Genomic DNA, 6,000 nt, shown 5'->3' on the forward strand with positions numbered 1-6,000 from the left:
TCTTACAACGGATGCCAGCCCACATTCGTCCCGTTTTTATTGATAATACTGTAAGAAAACACGAAATATTTCTGTAGGTAGGTTTGAGATAACTTTATTTGATTCATGTTCGTCAAGTTATATAATACAAACATAGTGCGATATCGATTGATATTTCATACACTTCATGTCCCTTATTGACTGTCGTACCCTATCATACCATCTGTCTATAGTAAACATCACATTCATACGCGGCGTCCATATGCAAAAGCTCAAGTTGCCCACTTGAAGCTTTTGTCACATGACGTTCTGTCAGATGATGTCTCAGAGCTTTTTATAGCACGTTCCGTATGACAGTTCATACTGTCAACTGCCGTTCTGGATGAATGGCAAATTGTTTATATACAACGATTATTTTGTACGTATATCACTGCGAAATATTCTTTTTCAACAGTTTTAACCATCAGTGCCGTTAGCCAAACTAGCGGAAATGGCCGACAAAACGTTGGAACAACCTCAAGTTTCAACAGTTTCAACACCATCAACAGCAAACGTTCAGTTGGATGACATGAAGGAGCGGATAGAAGTTCTCAGCGCTGAGATTCGTCGCCTCAAAACTAATCCAGATACTTATCGAAGTCGGTCTTCGTCGAGGTCCCGAAATTCCAACTATCTGTGTTGGTATCACCAGAAGTACCGAGCAAAGGCTCAACGATGTAAACAACCATGCCAGTTCCGTTCAAAAAACTAACTTCTCGCTCACCTGATCGTTTGAAAGCCGACGTCTCATGGATTTCTGGTCTTCGTTTCCTGATTGATACAGGTTCCGACGTTTCGATTGTGCCAGCCACAAGAAAAGAAATGTGTGACCCGATTCCTTTTGTACTACACGCAGCTAACGGTATCAACGTATATTCTTCAAAATTCCTGCTGCATTCGTTGGGTACATGGTGACCACGCATACTCACAGCGACACCACAATCGGAGCGGATCATCCATTATGCGGCCTATTGGCAGAATTTCGTTAAGTTACACTTCCTGCAACACTACGAGCTGCAATTCAACATGAAATTACGCACCATATTATTACCAAAGGACCTCCAATAGCGTCGAAGGTGCGCCGAATGCAAGTCTTTTATGTCGTGTTTCCGAGGCATAAAGTCTTGACAAGGTAAAAGCAGCAAAAGAAGAATTTACCTTGATGGCGGTGCATGGAATATGCAGACCTTCCAGCAGCAGCTGGGCCAGACCACTCCACTGCGTTCCCAAGAAGAACGGGCAAAGGAGATTCGTCGGTGATTATCGACAGCTTAACAGAGTTACCACCCCGGTTCGATATCCGGTGCCGCACGTGCATGACTTATTGCACTCATTACAAGGTAAGAACATTTTCACTACCATCGATTTGGAAAAAGCGTATCACCAGGTACCAGTTGAGGAAGCAGATATATCTAAAACGGCCGTTATAACGCCATTCGGCTTATTAGAGTTCACTCGAATGAAATTTGTATTGTGCAACGCCAGTCAGACCTTTCAATGCTTTATGAACAAAATCTTCGGCGATCTGGACTTCGTAACAGTGTTCATAGACGACATTTGTATTGCCTCATCATCTCCAGAACAGCATAGAGAGCATGTTCGCGCTGTGATTCAGTCACTGCAGAGTAACGGCTTAGTAATAAACGTCTCAAAAAGTATTTTTTTTTTCAACCAAAGTAGAGTTCCTTGTCTACCTTGTTGATAAAGATGGCATCCGACCGTTACCATCACGTGTACAAGTAATAAGCGATTATACACTGCCAACAACTGTGAAGGAGCTACGCAGGTTTTTGGCTTTGCTAAATGTTTACAAACGGTTCATACCTAAAGCCGTTGATATACAGTCACAGTTACGAAAGCTAATACCTGGCAATAGGAAAAATGACACTAGGAAGGTGCAATGGGACGAGGATTCAATAGCAGCCTTCGCACATTGCAAGAGTTCTTTAGCTGAATCTACTCTATTGCACTATCATGACTCTTCCAAAATGTTAGCATTAACGATTGATGCTTCCAACACAGCGGCTGGGGCAGCACTTCAGCAATATTCCGGATACTTATGGCAGCCATTGAGATTTTATTCTGAAAAACTCACTAATGTTCAAAAGAAGTACTCTACGTTTGGACGTGAGCTTACAGCAATAAAAATGGCGGTTCGATATTTCCGTTATTTTTGGAAGGACGCGAATTTGTCATATTTACGGATCATAAACCCCTTAAACGTGCCATGTCTACCAACTCCTCGTGTAGGCTTCCTCACGAAGAAAGATACTTACGCTACATATCGGAATTTACAACTGAAATTCGTCATATAAGTGGTATGGATAACACTGTAGCTGATGCCCTCTCTCGTATTCAAGCCGTTACAGCAATCGATTTGGCATCCATCGCTGAAGATCAGGTCACCGATGAAAAACTGAAGCAAATCATGATGCCACCGTCGTTGAAAATCGACCCGATTCGCATTCCAAACATTTCTCACCCTGTATATTGTGATGTTTCCGTTCCAAACCGAATTCGTCCTTTCGTTCCAGAGAAACATCGGCTTGCCATAATGCAGCAACTTCACGGTATGGCTCATCCTGGAACACGACCATCCAAAAGGCTCATTTCAGACAGGTTCGTATGGCCTTCTATGAAAAAAGACGTTAAGCAGCTCGTCAGCACGTGCATGGATTGTCAACTCTCAAAAGCCACTCGTCACACCATCTCACCTTTTGGTAAATTCTGCCCTCCGAAGACTAGATTCCGGCACATACATATTGATTTGGTGGGTCCTCTAACATCATCGAAGGGAAAACGATATATCCTCACAATTATAGACCGCTTCACTCGCTGGCCGGAGGCTATCCCGTTAGCAGACATGACGGCACCTACTGTTGCGAAGGCGTTGATGTCAACATGGATTTCACGGTTCGGTACTCCCGAAACCATAACATCCGACCAAGACCGTCAATTTGAGTCGGAATTGTTCCGCGAGTTAGCATACACCTTGGGATCTCACCATATTCGCACGACTGCCTACCACTCACAGTCCAACGGTATGATGGAACGTTTTCATTGTACATTAAAAGCAGCGACAATGTGCAAAAACCTATTTTAATCCACCTAGCGGTGCAATTGTGCCTTTCTCAATCATGAACACGAGAATTTTTGCGTTGTTTGTATTCATTAAAAGCTTTCAAATGTATATATTACATTTTTAATATACACGACATGACTATATACAAAAAAAGAAATCATTATTCGAGTTCTAAAATTTTGTGAAAGGAAAACAGCCACTGTAATATTAAATTGAACAAAGGTGCGAAATCGGCAGTCCCAAAAAGTCGATTTTCATAAAAAATTGGCATCAAAAATACGAATTCGATTTCTGAAATTTCATGGGGTCCCCCCACAGAAAAAAAATTGAGTTCCGGCTTGTATGGGAATTTCTTATGTGACCGGACGGTTTAGTCTATATTTTCGGAACCATATAAGCGATCCGTACAAAATTTTATAGACATCTGTGGGGATATTATAGCTATCATTTGGGACTAAGTTTGTGAAAATCGGCCCAACCATTTCTGGGAAACTGATGTGAGTTCGTTAATTTTGAAAGATGGCCGCTTTTCCCGGGCACTTCCGGAACCTTCTATGGTGCTCAATGTAGTCAACGAAAGTTTGGTTGGCAGTCGGTGACCTAGAACTGCAAATTTAAGTTGTTTGATAGACATTTTAGCGAAATTTTTACCTTTTTTGCTTTCATCGGAGTATCGGTTTAACTCCAGTAACTCCTGTAACTCCAGAACCGGAAGTCGGATCGGGATGAAATTAAATAGCCATTTACGGAGGCGCAACACCTTTGAATTGAGACTAAGTAGAATCGGTCTAGCCATCTCCGAGAAACCGATGTGACTGTTATTCTGAATTTAGATACATCCGCCGGAGCTTCCGAAATCGATGATGGTGGCCAATGTGGCCAAAGAGACTTTGAATGGCTGTCAGTGACCTAATACTACAAATCGAAGTAGTTGTGGTTACATTTTGGATAAATTTTCACCTTTATACATTCATTGCAGAATTTAGACTGGAGACTAAGTTTATCAAAATCGGTTCCGCCATCTCTGGGAAAAATGAGTGACATTTTTGGTCACATACACACACAGACGCACATACATACATACATACATACACTGGCACAGACATTTGCCGAACTCGACGAACTGAATCGAATGGTATATGTCACTCGGCCTTCCGGGCCTCCGTTAAAAAGTCGGTTTTCAGAGTAATCACAATACCTTTCTATTGAGAAAGGCAAAAAGGTGACCAGTGGAAAGATGAACTGTCACTCGTGCTTCTTGGTATAAGAACAGCATACCGCGAGGATCTCAAGTGTTCTTCGGCAGATCTTATATATGGTCAACCTCTGCGCATTCCTGGCGAGTTCTTTGACCCTCCAGCAACGGATGTAAACAGAACGGAATTCGGGAGAGATCTTCATCGTGTTCTTGGCAAACTACAACTTCCACAAACCGTCCATCATGCCAAGCCGTCTGTGTTTTTGCACACCAAGCTTAACACGTGCACCCATGTGTTCATTCGCATCGACACAGTAAAGCCTTCACTACAGCGGCCATATGAAGGGCCGTACGACGTCGTCGATCGCGGTGAGAAATACATCGATGTGTTAATTTCTGGCAAGAAGCAACGAGTATCTATAGATCGAGTGAAACCAGCATATAGGGTGATGAGCCCATTTTCGCCATGTTTCTATTATCACCCTACCCAGTTTGTGTTATTATATTGGTTCTTAATAACGAAGAAAAGCTGTTGATGAGAAAGGCTTGTTGAGCACAATTCTCAGACCCGTTTCATGTCCCTGTACTTTGACTACATGGCTCAGAATATTAACCCTTCTTCTTACAATCCCAACCGTGTGCATTTCATAAATACTTCTGAATCTACTGTTTCCTTCGACACATTCATGAAAGACGAGATTAGTTGAATTCCGGACCACATAAGTGGTTCCAAATATTTTTTATAATAAATTCCGAGAATTCGACTGTTCTAAGATGTTTTATACTGACGGATCAAACCTCGAAGGGTCCACTGGCTTCGGTATTTTCAATCAAAAGTTCACAGCCTCCTACAAACTCAGTGACCCTGCTTCAGTTTACGCCGCAGAACTAGCTGCCATTCAGTATACCCTTGGAATCATTGAAACATTACCCGCAGGCCATTACTTCATCGTTTCGGATAGCCTCAGTTCCATTGACGAAACATGGAAAGCACTCCTCGTATTTTTTGGGGAAAATACGGGAGCTACTGAGTGCTGCTGACAACTCTTTCCAGATTACCTTGGTATGGGTCCCTTCTCATTGCTCCATTCCGGGCAATGAGAACCCGAGCAAATACTCATGGGTTCAAACACCACATAGCCCCTTGAAAAGACCTTAAACATGGTCCGTGCCAATATTCACAACCATCAAGACACCATAAAATGGTCTCAATAACCCATAAATACACCAACATATGGTATTTTATATGGGATCTACTGGAAAAGGTGGTGGTGTTTTCATGGGTTGAACCCATTTCAAACACCCATGTCAAACCCCATGAGCATGGGTGTATTATGGGCTTTTCGTTTGCTCGGGAAGGCGGACTCCTTAGCTAAGGTGGGTGCCTTACAAGGAGACGTTTACGAAAGACCAATTAGCTTCAGCGAATTTTTCAGTATTACTCATCAGAGAACCCTCGAAAGTTGGCAAACTTCGTGGAGCAGTGGGGAGCTAGGAAGGTGGCTACATTCGATAATCCCTAAGGTATCGACGAAACCTTGGTTCAAGGGGATGGATGTGGGTCGTGACTTCGTTCGTGTGATGTCCCGACTCATGGCAAACCATTACACGCTGGATGCATATATCCGGCGTATTGGGCTCGTGGATAGTGGTATCTGCACTTGTGGCGACGGCTATCACGACATCGAGCACATTGTCTGGG

This window comes from Topomyia yanbarensis, chromosome 3, assembly GCF_030247195.1.
Source record: "Topomyia yanbarensis strain Yona2022 chromosome 3, ASM3024719v1, whole genome shotgun sequence".
In the NCBI taxonomy this organism is placed as follows: domain Eukaryota; kingdom Metazoa; phylum Arthropoda; class Insecta; order Diptera; family Culicidae; genus Topomyia; species Topomyia yanbarensis.